Below are 13,495 nucleotides of genomic sequence, written 5' to 3'. Positions count from 1 at the left end.
AATAGAGGAATGGACACTTTATATCTGAAAATACATAGCAGAGACGAAAGGTCGGCTATCATTATAATATATTATTAATATTTTGACAGAATTCAAACACTTGTTCCTTGAATTATGGCCATTACAAATGGTGACGAGGGTGACAATTGGTGATGATTTCTCACCAAGGATAATTTGATTGTGGAGGAGAGTCTTTTCCACAGAATAGTTGAGACGAAGGTCAACTATCTCATATATTGGGTATAATATAGGTAAAGATATTCTATAATTTCTGGCTTATGTTCCCAATTATGGCAATTACAAATGGGGAGGATTTCTCACCAAGAATAATTTGATTGTGGAGTAGAGTCTTTTCCACAGAATAGTTGAGACGAAGGTCGACTATCTCATATATCAGGTACTCTATAGGTCCAGACAGTCTATTATTTTTGGCTTATGTTTTCCAGTCCCAATTTCATGCCCTCACCTATGCCAACATTGTCTAAGAAACAATATATTTGGTTCAAGAGTATAAGTTGCTGGTTGTTAAATTGCTTGATGTATACTTGGATATGGTGTGGTGATGCCTTCTTGGGGACACTTTGAGTATTTCACTATACTATTTCTTGAATTGAGTTTGAATTTAATTTGTTAGAACAGATCTGTGTGAGTTTGTCAGCCCCTTGATCATACTAAGGTTTTTCTATACATTATCAGTCTTACATAGAGTTTGTTTAATCAATCATTAAACAGAATGACTGCGGTCATGGATTTAGGTGATATTTTACAGGGGCTTTCGTCCGATAAAGACAACTTAGCAGCTTTTGGTTTAAGCAATAATACAGGACATAATTCCAACATTCTACCTATGGAGGGTCAACAAAAATGTGGTATAATTTTTTCTAAACTTAATAGACATATGAAGAGCCTACGTTCAAATGTGTGGCATTTAAAACTTTTTAAGGCTTACCATATCAAAGACATCACACCCAGGGGATTGAGGGTTCGTTTACAACCCCTAGTGGCCAACATTGATAGTGAATTATCTAAAGAATGGGCTGAGGCTCAACATCAGTCTTCGATGCTTTTTGTGGATTGTTTATCCAGATATTATGACAGAATTATACAAAGTCAAGCATTAGAGATCCAAACCTTGTGTGGTGAGGTTGAACAATTCAATAAAGAGGGTTTTTACCAACAACACATCTCTGATCTTGCAAAGGATCTTGCTCTATTGGAACAACAACTAATGAAATGCAAAATCCATAAATTCAATAGGGATCTTATGGACTACGAGAAGGGCAAACCCTTTGTTAGTCAGAAGACAGTTAGATTCAATGATTACACAAGTATGCATAATACCAGTAGGAAACGACCCAGGTCCATTTTAAGACACAAAAAGGTGACTTCTGATGCTATTTCTGAGGAAGACACTTCCTCGGCCACTGACGGTGAGGTTCCCTCACGCCAGGCGTCCCCAGCTGCCAAGAGGAAACAACTACCCCCTTTAGATTTAAGGGTAGGAGGAGGGGGGGCAGAAAACACAGACCTAAATTTGGGAACACCAACCTTACAATGTCTGTTGCAACAGATGGTCAAATAAGTAACAATATTTTTAACATCTCTTCTTTTGAGCTTTCTACTGCACACATCAGGGTACTAAATAAAGGATTGAATTTTGTCCCCACTGCATCAGTCTCTGAGAATCATTTATTACAGGATGTAAATGATTTTTGTAGATTACTTAACCTCAAGATATTTTTTGCAGAATCAGATATTACTCAAAGATCAACTGAGTTTAGATTTGGCAAATCCACATTTATTCCACCTATGAATAAAAATGTCTCGATATTTAGAGATTGTGTAATGAAGGATCTGCATAGCTCAACTTTGTACAAATCTACATCCAATAATCTTACTGTAGCTGAAAGGAAAGCTTTGTTGGAACTCAAGGACAATCATGATATAGTTATCACCATGGCAGACAAAGGGGGTGCCATTGTAGTTATGGACCACACAACATATACAGAGGAAGCCTTACGACAACTATCAGATTCCAGTTTTTATATGGAAATGGGTATTGATCCAACTCCCAGTTTCAAAGTGGAAATAGATTCTTTTCTAGATTTGGCAGTTGAACAAGGCATTATTAGTGTACAGGTAGCCAAGCAACTTAAGGTAGATGAACCAACCTCACAATACCTATATCTGCTACCCAAAATACATAAGGATCCCCTTCATCCCCCTGGTAGATCGATTGTATCTGGGAGAGGGTCTTTAAGCGAGCCTTTGTCTGCCTTTCTTACATACTATTTACAACCACTATTGAAACATATTAGATCCCATATTAAAGACACTACGGAGTTTCTTAATATCATTGAAGATTCCCAACTGGAAGAGAATTGGTGGCTTTGTACATTGGATGTGGCATCCCTCTATACAAGCATTCCTCATGATGTGGGGATTCGTGCTGTCTCATATTGGCTATATAAATCAAACATATATTCTAGATTTTAATAACTTTTTGATTAAATTGACAGAAATTGTGTTACATAAGAATATTTTCTATTTCAAAGGGAAAGCTTATTGGTAAATCAAGGGCACGGCTATGGGTGCATCATTTGCACCCATATATGCAGATCTCTTTATGGGATATTATGAAGATATATTCCTATATGATGATCAGCATAACACATATATTCATGATCTGGATATCTGGCATAGATATCTAGATGACTGTTGGATGGTGTGGCGTGGAGCATTGGATCAGTTGTCGGAGTTTGTAACATATTTGAACAATAATTCTTTTGGAATTAAATTTACTGTTAACATCGAGTATGATAAGATTGTCTTTCTAGACGTAACAATTACTAGACTTTCAGACAACACTCTGGCTACTTCAGTTCACCATAAATTTCCTGAATATAACACACTATTACATGCTCAGAGTTCCCATCCATGCCACATCATCTGTAACATCCCCAAATCTCAGTTTATGCGGATCAGACGTATCTGTTCTACTGAACAGGAATTTGTCAACTGTAGTCTTGATTTGTCACAAAGATTTATTAATCGTGGTTATGATCAACACAATCTTTCTGATATTATGGATGAAACTAATAGGATGACTTGTACAAGTTTATTAGAATATAAATAAAAAAACAGGATAACATCTGCACCAGATTCTGCTCAAACATTGAGGTTAGTAACTACTTATCGGACCAACACTAATAGGTTTAGAGATATCATCAATCAACATTGGGATATTTTACTAGCACAGGATTTTTTGAATAACATTCTACCAAAACAATGTTCATTTTCATAACGCAGAGGAAGGAATATAAATTCATACCTTACCCACTATAAGAAATACATTCCCAACATTCCCAATCAAACTACTTTATTTGGGGACATACTAGTGGGTTGTTTCCCATGTGGTCATTGCACAGCTTGCCAACATATTTCCAAATCAATGGAGTTTACTAGTAAGAACACTTCTCAAGTGTTCAATATCAGAATTTTTGCAAATTGCAGCTCAGATTGGGTGGTCTACTTAGCAACGTGTTCTTGTTCTGCTTTTTATATTGGCCAGACTTCTAGGCCTGTAAAATTTAGAATAGGGGAGCATATGAGTGCCATTAGGAATAAACGTCTAACTAATGCACTATATAAACACGTTATTGATCACTCATCTGCAGTATTTAAATTTGTCATCATTGACAGGATAACACTACATAGAAATTTTAAATCAGGTTGGCACAGGAAACTCAATTACATGGAAAACATGTGGATTATAAAACTGGGTGGCCTATTTAGGCCTGGATTAAATGAATCAGAACAACATAATACACATTGAATATCATATTGTTTATTTTTGCCCTCTACATTTTTTGTTCTTACTTTTCATCCTTGTTTATGGAAGAGAGAAGTATAATACAGTTATATACATTATGTATATTTATAATTATCTAGCAAGTTATACTTGCATTTTCAGTTTTTGATATAATAGCCATTACAAAATTTAATATAGTGGTTGTCAGGACTCACATTACTCATGTTTTACAGACAGCAGTTGCTTTATATAATATTTTACAAACTTTATTTAATGCATTTGACATATGTTATTGCCTTATACTGTGTATTTGGAATATGATGTGCATGTCCCTTTAAGGGTTTGAGCATATATATATGTACAGGCGGATATGATGGAGATTTGTTTCCACTTTAAAACAATCATTTTGTTGTAGCATTGATAAAGGCTAACTTTAGCCGAAACCGGTTTGCTTTGGTAATGGCTTTAAACCATTACATTTAGATATTTTTGGTTTTAAAATAAAATATTGTGCAATCCTTTCGTGCTGGTCCAATTTTGTTGCTCTATAGTTCTTTTGGGACCGTGCACGTTGTCTTCCGGGCGTGTACCTTTGTATGCAATGATGACATGCTCGACAAGCCACGATGCTTCGCTAGGGACGGCTTGCACCTGTCACCCCTGGGCTTTCGGATATTGGCAAAGGCTCTTGCTACCCCCATAGTGCCTTTTTTAGGCAAGGCTCAAAAGACAAACCCACCTCCATAGGTATCACAAGGGATAAGAAACTAAGAGTAATGCTACTCAACGCCAGAAGTCTAAACCTCAAGATACATGCACTCAAAGCTCTCCTTAGCATGGAAAACATTGATATCTGTGCAGTAACAGAAACCTGGTTCAAGGCTCCCGAGAGCACCACAGCACTACCAGGTTATACCTCATACCATGCTTTTCGGCCCCAAAACCTGGACTGAACCACAAAAGGAGGGGGAGTATCAATATTCGTCAAAGATACCCATACCTCCAGGTTGGTGGCAGAGCACGAAGCATCAGAGACTATCCATGTGCAACTAACAGTGGGTAAAATTGCCTTCCAGTATATAGCCTGCTACAGACCACCCTCCCGAACCCAGGAACCCCACTCGGCCTTCCTGAGAACACTGGAAAATATGAAGGTCTCTCCAAACACCATTATATTGGGCGACTTCAACTACCCAAACATAGACTGGGAGCATTACTCTAGCTCCAACACCCTAGCCCAAACGTTCCTACAATTTATAAACTCAAATGCTATGGAACAACTTGTTACCACTCCCACAAGAGGGGAAAACATATTGGACCTGATCATCACCAACATGGGGACTCTATGCTCCAGACCAGAAGTGTATCCCTCACTGGTAAGATCAGACCATAAACTAATCTCACTGGATATTCACATCCCGACCCCACCCCCTGCCCAGAAAACCACAGTGAAAACCTTCTCTAAAGCAAATTTCACACTCCTCAAAACCAAGGTGGAATCCTTCAAAGCCCCTGGGCCTGTGGAAAATACGGACCAGACCACGGAATCCTTTATAAATGTATTCTATGAACACCTTCAGGAATGCATGGATCATGCAATCCCAAATAAAACCAAGACTCAATCCTCCAAAGGCAGACGTCCTGTCTGGTGGACCCCAGCCATAAACAAACTATACAATAGAAGGAGGAAGCTTCTACATGACAGAGCAAAATTCCAAAAAGGGAAGGCATCTCTGATCAGTATTAGCAAAAAACTATGGGCACTCATAAAATCATCTAAGGCCAACTTAGAGAGAAAAATTGCACAGGACACTAAGGATAATCACAAGGCTTTCTTTAGTTATGTTAGGAACCTGGGTGGGAATTCCCACATATGCTCAGAATTACTCCAAAATGACAAAAAATACACCAAACACACAGACATTGCCAACATCCTAGTTGACAGGTTCAGCACAAACTTCTCCCACCCCCTCCCCACCAAAAGGGCAAATATCTATCCCAGCAGAGTGCTGCCCCCCTGACATCTCAGATGCTCAGGTAAGAGCCGCCCTTTCCAAAGCAAAAAACACAGCATCAATGGGACCAGACGGTGTCCCGGGTTGCATCCTACATGCACTCCAAGAAGAGCTAAACCCAAATATAAAACTACTGTTCAATCTCAGCCTTACTACAGGATATGTACCCAAAGAGTGGCGTACAGCAACAGTGGTCCTTCTCCACAAAGGTGGTGCCTCAACGGATCCTGGAAACTATCGCCCCATAAGCCTGACTAGCTTGGTCTGCAAAGCTATGGAAAGGATCATCATGGACCTGATAAATAAAGATATTGGGGACCTACAGACACTGGATCCTACCCAGTTCGGCTTTGTTAAGGGCAGATCCTGCCTCTTAAACCTGCTTGATTTCTTTGAAACAGTCACCAAGGCCATTGACGAGGGGAGGGTGGTCCACACAGCCCACCTGGACCTCGCAAAAGCCTTCAATACAATACCCCACTCGGGCATTATAGATAAGCTCACCAGCTTAAATATAAACCCCTATGTCACTAGATGGGTTGCAAACTGGCTCAAGGACAGAACCCACATGGCTAGAATTGCTGGAGCCAAGTCAGACTACAAACCAGTTACAAGTGGCGTCCCACAAGACTCAGTCCTGGGACCTCTCTTGTTCGGTATATATTTCTCTGAGGTACAGGCCAAAACGGAAGGACTGTGGCTGACCAAGTTCGCAGATGACTGCAAACTGGGCGCCATAATCGACTCTCCAGCCGACACAAGCATCCTCCAAAAGAGTCTCATAGAAACAGACAACTGGTGCCAGAGCCATGGCCTCAAGCTAAATGCCAAAAAGTGTATAGTCATCCCCTTTGGCAAAAACAAAGTGCCCACAAATTACCACATAGGTGGTAATCCATTAAGTACGGAAGAAGTAATTAGGGACCTGGGGACCCAAGTTGATAGCAATCTCTCATTTGACAACCACGTGGCCAAAGTGGTTAGAAAAACATTTTATATAGCCCACCTAATCATGAAGGGATTCACATCTAGATCAGGGGAGGTCATTGTGCCTCTTTACTCATCCCTCATCCGGCCCATAATTGAGTACAATGCCCCTTTTGGGATGTACCTTACCAGACACCTGCAGCAACTGGAAAGACCCCAAAAGTACCTCATCAAGAGGATCAAAAGGCTCAAACAGATGCCATATGCTGCCTGGTTAAAGAAACTTCAGCTCTACTCAGTGGCATACCGCCTGCTCAGAGACAATCTGTGCCTGACGTATAAAGCCATGTCCAAACCGAAATTAATGGACATGCTGCACCTCAGAAAATCCAAATCCCATCGAGTTACGCGCTCAAGAGACTTGAACCTCAGCACTGAAATAAATAGGACATGCTGGAGGGACAGATTCATAACCAAGAGGCTCCCTTCACTCTGGAATAAAATCCCAGTCCAGGTTAGGCAGAGTCCCTCATTGACTCTCTTCAAGAGGAATCTTGATGAGTAGATGGGAGATCGTAGGTTTACCCAGGGTATCACTTCTGTGTCACTGTTAGACAGAGGCACAGTATACTAACCTCGAAAAAGGGCATAGCAAAATTAATTTAAAATGGGTGGCGAAAGCCAAACACACTCTGGCTAGGCTTATAAATGCCCTAGGGCAGATAGCCTAGTATGAACCTATGAAACTATGGAAATTGTGGGAACAATACACACAGAAAAAAATGTTTTGGAGGCTGAATGATGTTTAAGAGAATGCATGAATTAACCAATTTATGTAATTTGCTTTGATGAAATGTTATATGCGATGTATAATATTTGTAAATATACACTTGTTAATACAGCTTGATTACTTTAATATAAATGTACATTTGCCTATGTCATAAGTGAACATTCAATAAAGGTGTTTGAAACATGAGTAGGTTTATAAGAAGATGTGTGGAATGAGGACACAAAATGTAAAAAAAAAATCAAATACTTGGATTAGATATTTAGTATGGAAAAGATTATTTCTGGTCTGATGGTAAAAGAAGGGCATAAGGCAGTAGGACTACACTTTGCAATAGGCGAGGACAGTATGAAACAAACCATACATGTACTAATGTTGGATGGCCTCTGGAGTAACATATTGGTGGAAAAATTTTAGCCCAGTGGAAATATGTCTGATCAGAACATCCATGCTTAATATCTCAGAGTAATTTGCTTCCACAAGGCATTATAACCACTCACAATGTAACTTAAACAGATGTGTTTGCTTAAGAATTACAGTTTTTAAAGAAGGATTTCTAAAACAATACATAATAATGTTGGCTGGCATTACAAAACTTGCATCAGTGAAAGAAAAGTGGATGGTAATGATTGATGTGAAGTTGTTCTATCTCGCCGTTCAGTGTTTACTGTTGGGTTTGGAGCCGAACCTAGGCTCCGAGTCTGCACCTACTACAAAGCTCGAAGGTTTCAAGTAGTTCGAGGCAAAGTCCCTATCCTATGATGCATCCAGAGTTAACTCAGATCTAATTTGCCACTGCAAATGATCGGAGGTTCCTGATAGCTTGGGCCAGTAAAACTTTATTTTTTCTATTTGCAGAATTATTTATAGTTTTTTTTCTACTATAGTAGTTAGATTTAGGCTAGATAAGCTCTTAAAGCTTTATCTACTCTTTTCCCTTCCCTGTGGTGTGCATTTTCTTAGCTTTCATTTGGCCTTGTTTTATTTAAGGGGCTATTTAAATCTTTTGACCTTTTATTATATATTGTTAGAGTTAACTTACTTGTTAAAATTATCTGTGTGTGTGCTTGTTAGCTTTCTGATAAGGCTTATTAGTAGTTACAGTTAGTCTTGCTTTTAAAGGCTTGGGTGTGTGTCTGTGCTCTTAGTTAGTACTTACAGTTAGCCATTGTTAAGGGCCTGTGTGATTACATTTAGCCTGTTTTTTCTTAAAAGGCTATTTAAGTTTGTGTTCATGTTAGCCTTAGATTTGAAGTTGTTACATTTAGCAGGCCTTTTATTACAAGGGTAGTTCAATTTGTTTCTGTTGAGTGTATATTTAGCATGTTTTTTTATTAGAAGCCTAGTTCATTTGGTTACTGTTGGGTGTCTCCATTTTTCCTATCATGGCTGATGACAAGGACAAACACCCTAGGTCAGGCTTTAAAAAATGCCCTAAATGCATCGAGAAGATGTCGGTTAATGATGGCCATGTGGATTGTGCATCCTGCTCGGGTGCTTGAAAGTTACAAGAAACTTGTGCAATATGCCATTCATTTTCCTCTCGAGTTCTCGACAGGGGTCTGTTGAAACCTTCGTTCCAAGAGCCTTTGAGTGACCATGATGGATCTAGTAAGTCCTCAGAGTCCTCCACGGCCTTTGTGGATTCAAAAAAATCAAAAAAGTCTATGACATCGGCTGCAATGGTCTCTGAGCCGACCGTCTATTGTTTTAGGAGCCGGTCCCTGGTTTTGCAACCGGTATCCGAAATTAATAAGTCTCCATTACTTCAGTCAGTACCATTGATTCATTCATCACCATCTTCAGTTAGCATTTCAGATTTGGATATGGATCGGTTAGTTCAGAAGATTCTACAGGCACCAAGCCTTGCTAAATTTTTGTGGGCTCTGACCCATGCGGCTTCAGAGCCGAAGACCCTTATGCTCACTCTGACTCTTCCTCCTCCGAGCCATACCAGCACTTCGTAGCCGGAATAGTCGTACTTGCTGATTGTGTAGCCTTCGGTGGCAATGCCTGCTACAGTGTCTTCGGCTCCGTTCACTGTGTCGTCCTCGGCTCCTATCAAGTAATCTAGGAGCCGACACTCTCTGGTTGGGTCTGGTGAGGAAAGTCGAACCGACTTGTGGGTTCCGACTATGCCTCTCGTGGCTTTGACTTGGATGAGCTCGGCTCCTACCTCGGGCTCGCAGCCCACTGTGCCAGTGCTGGGGGTATCGATGTTTCCCTGGATCCATCTGTCCCTTCATGTCGGGGCAGGGATGCCTTCAAAGCCATGAGAAGAGTTGTGTCTCCTAAGACATCCTCAACTTCAGGTACGGCTTCCTCATCCCCTAAAGCACCTGTGTCTGCTTTTGCTTCACAGATCCATGCAAAGCGCAGAGACCTGGAGCCTCAGGAAGCCCCACTGGGTGGACCATGCTCTTCCGAGACCTCACCAGAAGCCCCCACTGATGAGGTTCCCAGGAAGAGTGTGTGTAAGAGGAAACACTTAGACTCCCCTCAGAAGTCCCAAACATCTGATACTGACTTGGATGAATCAGAAGGGTCCGCACTGTCCCCCCTCTGAGGATATCTCATTTGCACAGATACTGGAAATCCTTAGGCAGAGGGGTGGCTGGCAGTCCACCAACCCTACTGAGCATGAGTCAGTAATCCTGAAGGCTTTCGGGTCTCAACCCTTCACCTGTTGAGTGTCTCTGTCCTTCGATGACCTTATGCAGCTGGTCTCACGAAGGGCGTGGTAGTCTCCGGATACTATGCAGCCTGTCCCTAGGAGGCCTAATAAGTTGATTTCTGCCCCACAAGAAAAATCCTTAACCAAAGGTGTGCAAGTTGATGCCAGGGTGACAGCAGCTGCCAAGAAAAAGGAAATGTCTGAAACTTCCTCATCTATCCATCCTCCTAACAGAGAGTCCAGGATCATAGATAGATATGAGATGCGCATGTTTATTTCATGCGACTTTTGCACTCAAGTCGCTTAACTATTTAACCCATTTTACGAGACTGCAAAGAGACCTCCTAAAAGCAATGGGAGATACTCTTCAGGGTACAGTAGCTGCAGGAGCAACAGACAAAGTTATATCTCAGCTTGCTACCCTCAACTCCACTGTTAACTCATCCATGCGACTCATGTCATATGCAGCCGATGGAATGAGCAGGGCAGCGAGTACAGGAGTTGCTCCTAGGAGACACTACTGGATGCACTTGTGTTCCTTCATGGAGCCCTTCAAGTCATCCTTTATGAATACACCCTTTGATGGATCGTCCCTTTTCGGGCCCAAAGTTAAGGAAACTTTGACCAGGTGTGAGCAGGAATGAAAGACCGTGGGAGTCCATTTTTCTACCCCTACCAGACCCTAACCCAAGGGTCAAAAGGGAGGAAAAATGTGGTTCTGAAAACCCCAAGGAGCATTTCCAGACACACGTGGTGATCCCCCCTCCAGGGGCAGAGGAGGGTGCAATAATGGGAGACGCCTACCTCATGGGAGAGGGGGGGTCTGCAAAACCAGGACAAGAGAGATCACTCCTCTGGACAGCCCTACCTCTTGAAAGGAAGCCCGACTCTCCTGGTCGGGAGGCATTCGGGGGTCACTTAAGTTTGTACCCAGATGCCTGGCTCAAAATAACAAATGACAGCTGGGTACAAAGTATCATTTTCAGAGGAAACTTCATTCCATTTGCCACACCGCCACCACCGACAAGGAAAATCCAGTACTTTCCACCCAGTTAGAGGGAAAGTACAGTTTTGTACCTACCATAAATGTAGATGTTCGATTGCTCATACAGCTGCAGTCATTACAGATGGGTTATCCTGCCGTCAGGCAGGTCCTCGGTCGGCCGAATTCCAAAGTCTAGGTCCGGCGTCGGTTGTCGTTGCTTCTTCCCTGACGTCAGTGCGGCAGGGGTATAAAAGAGGCAGCCGATGCCATTTTCTTCAGTTTTTCTTGCCCCAGATGTCAGGTGCCCCCAGAAGGAAGGCAAAATATAATGTTATGCAAACATGCAATATAGATAAGTCAAAAAACAGTAGTTGCAAGCAAATACACCATAAAAGAATACCCCAAATAGGTTGTATGATAAAGGTGTTTGTCATAAGGCCTGTCCTAAGAGGGGACGGAGGAGGGGTAACCTGGACTGCAGCTGTATGAGCAGTTGAACATCTACATTTATGGTAGGTACAAAACTGTACTATTTTCATCGTGCATACAGCTGCAGTCATTACAGATGGGAAGAATCCCAAAGCTAAGTAAGGGTGGTAGGCACTAAGAGGAAATAGGAGGAGCGAGGATGCCCTGCAAGACTGCTGTGGCAAAGCCCACTCTAGATTTTGAGTATAGTGGAAGGAGGTAGTGCTTGGAGAAAGTGTGCACTGAACTCCAAGTAGCTGCTTCCAAAATGTCCTTGGTAGGGACCCCCCCGAGGAGAGCTGCAGAGGTAGCTGTGGCCCTGGTGGAGTGGGATCTGATGTATGCAGGCACAGATTTTCCATTAAATGAATAACAAAAGCGTATGCAGTGGGCTATCCATTTTGAAATTGTCTGTTTGGAAATAGCCTTTCCTTGAGCAGCTGTAGCATAGGACACAAAGAGTTGCTCAGATTTCCTGAATGGCTTTGTTTTGTCCAAATAATAACGAAGTTGTCTGTGAATGTCCAAGGAATGTAGTAGTCTCTCCCCTTTGTTCTGTGGATTTGGATAAAAGGTGTAAGTGCATACTCTGATTCAAAGCTACACTGGATACTACCTTTGGCATGAAGGTAGGGTTGGTTCATAAGGAAACTCTGTCCTGATGGAAAATGATGAATGGTTGCACAGCCATGAAGGCCTGTAGTTCAGAAACCCTGCATGCTGAGGTGATAGCCAGAAGGAAGGCTCTTTTCCATGACAAGTATTGTAGCTCTGTTGAAGAGGCTGGCTCAAAGGGGGGCAGGGTCAGCTTTTCCAGTACGAAGTTGAGGCCCCAAGCTGGAACTGTTGGTTTCCTTGGGGGCTTTATATTTTTTGCCCCTCTGAGAAACTGCCTTAAGAGAGGATGTGAGAATAAAGGAGGGTCTGTGTTGTATTGTGCAGAATTGGCTGAAGCGTGGATCTTGATGGAGGGAAAAGGAAAGGCCACTGTTTAACATCTCAGCTAGGTACTGTAAAATTTGAGGTATATTTATTACCCAAGGATTCTGGCCCTTTTCTTGATTCCAGGCACAAAATCGTTCCCATTTGGCGGAGTAGACTTTTCTAGCAGAAGGTCTTCTGGCCTCCAAGATGACATCCTGCACCTCCTTGGAGAGGAGAGTCTGTTGGGAAATTACGGTATTCTCCATGCAGCTAGATTTAGGGTTTTGAGCTGGCTGTGAAGGGTTTTGTAGTTGTGCTGGGACAACAGAAGAGGGACTATAGGTAGGATCCATGGTGGGGAGTGTGCCAGGCTCTTTAGGAGCGGATACCAGTGTTGTCTTGGCCAGTCTGGAGCAATGAGAATCATTTGTGGCCTCTCTGCTCTGGCTTTTAATAGAACTTTGGTCAGTAGAGGCAGAGGTGGGAAGGCATAGACTGTCAATGTTGTCCAATTGAAAGAGAGTGTGTCCACTTTCCAGGCCTGTGGATGATAGGTCCTTGAACAAAATTTTTTCAACTGGCAATTTCTGTGGGTAGCAAATAGATCTATGTCTGGCTGTCCCCATGCCTGAGTTATCTTTGCGAAAAATTGAGGATGCAACTTCCATTTGTGTGGATCTGTCATATTTCTGCTTAGGTTGTCTGCCAGTGTGTTTTCCTTCCCTGGCAGGAATTGTGCCTGTAGTTGAATTTGCAATTCCAGTGCTGTGTTCCATAGGGTCATGGCTTGCCTGCACAGGGGGTATGAATGAGTTCCCCCCTGTTTGTTTATGTACCACATGACTGTGGTGTTGTCCGTCCTTATCAATAACTGGCCTGGATGCAGTAGGTCTTTGAAGGTCAT

The 13,495-nt window shown here is 42.1% G+C and overlaps 1 protein-coding gene across 3 annotated transcripts in view; it reads right to left on the bottom strand.

The window, feature by feature from the left end:
* The window catches only part of GABPB1 (GA binding protein transcription factor subunit beta 1), a 2,781,617-nt gene that overhangs the window by 1,122,874 nt on the left and 1,645,248 nt on the right, over positions 1-13,495 (bottom strand). The gene's annotated exons all lie outside the window — the stretch shown is intronic.

The sequence above is a fragment of the Protopterus annectens genome, chromosome 7.part0 (assembly GCF_019279795.1).
Source record: "Protopterus annectens isolate FY-2018-M chromosome 7.part0, PAN1.0, whole genome shotgun sequence".
NCBI lineage: Eukaryota > Metazoa > Chordata > Ceratodontiformes > Protopteridae > Protopterus > Protopterus annectens.
This window is presented reverse-complemented; position numbering and strand designations above follow the sequence as displayed.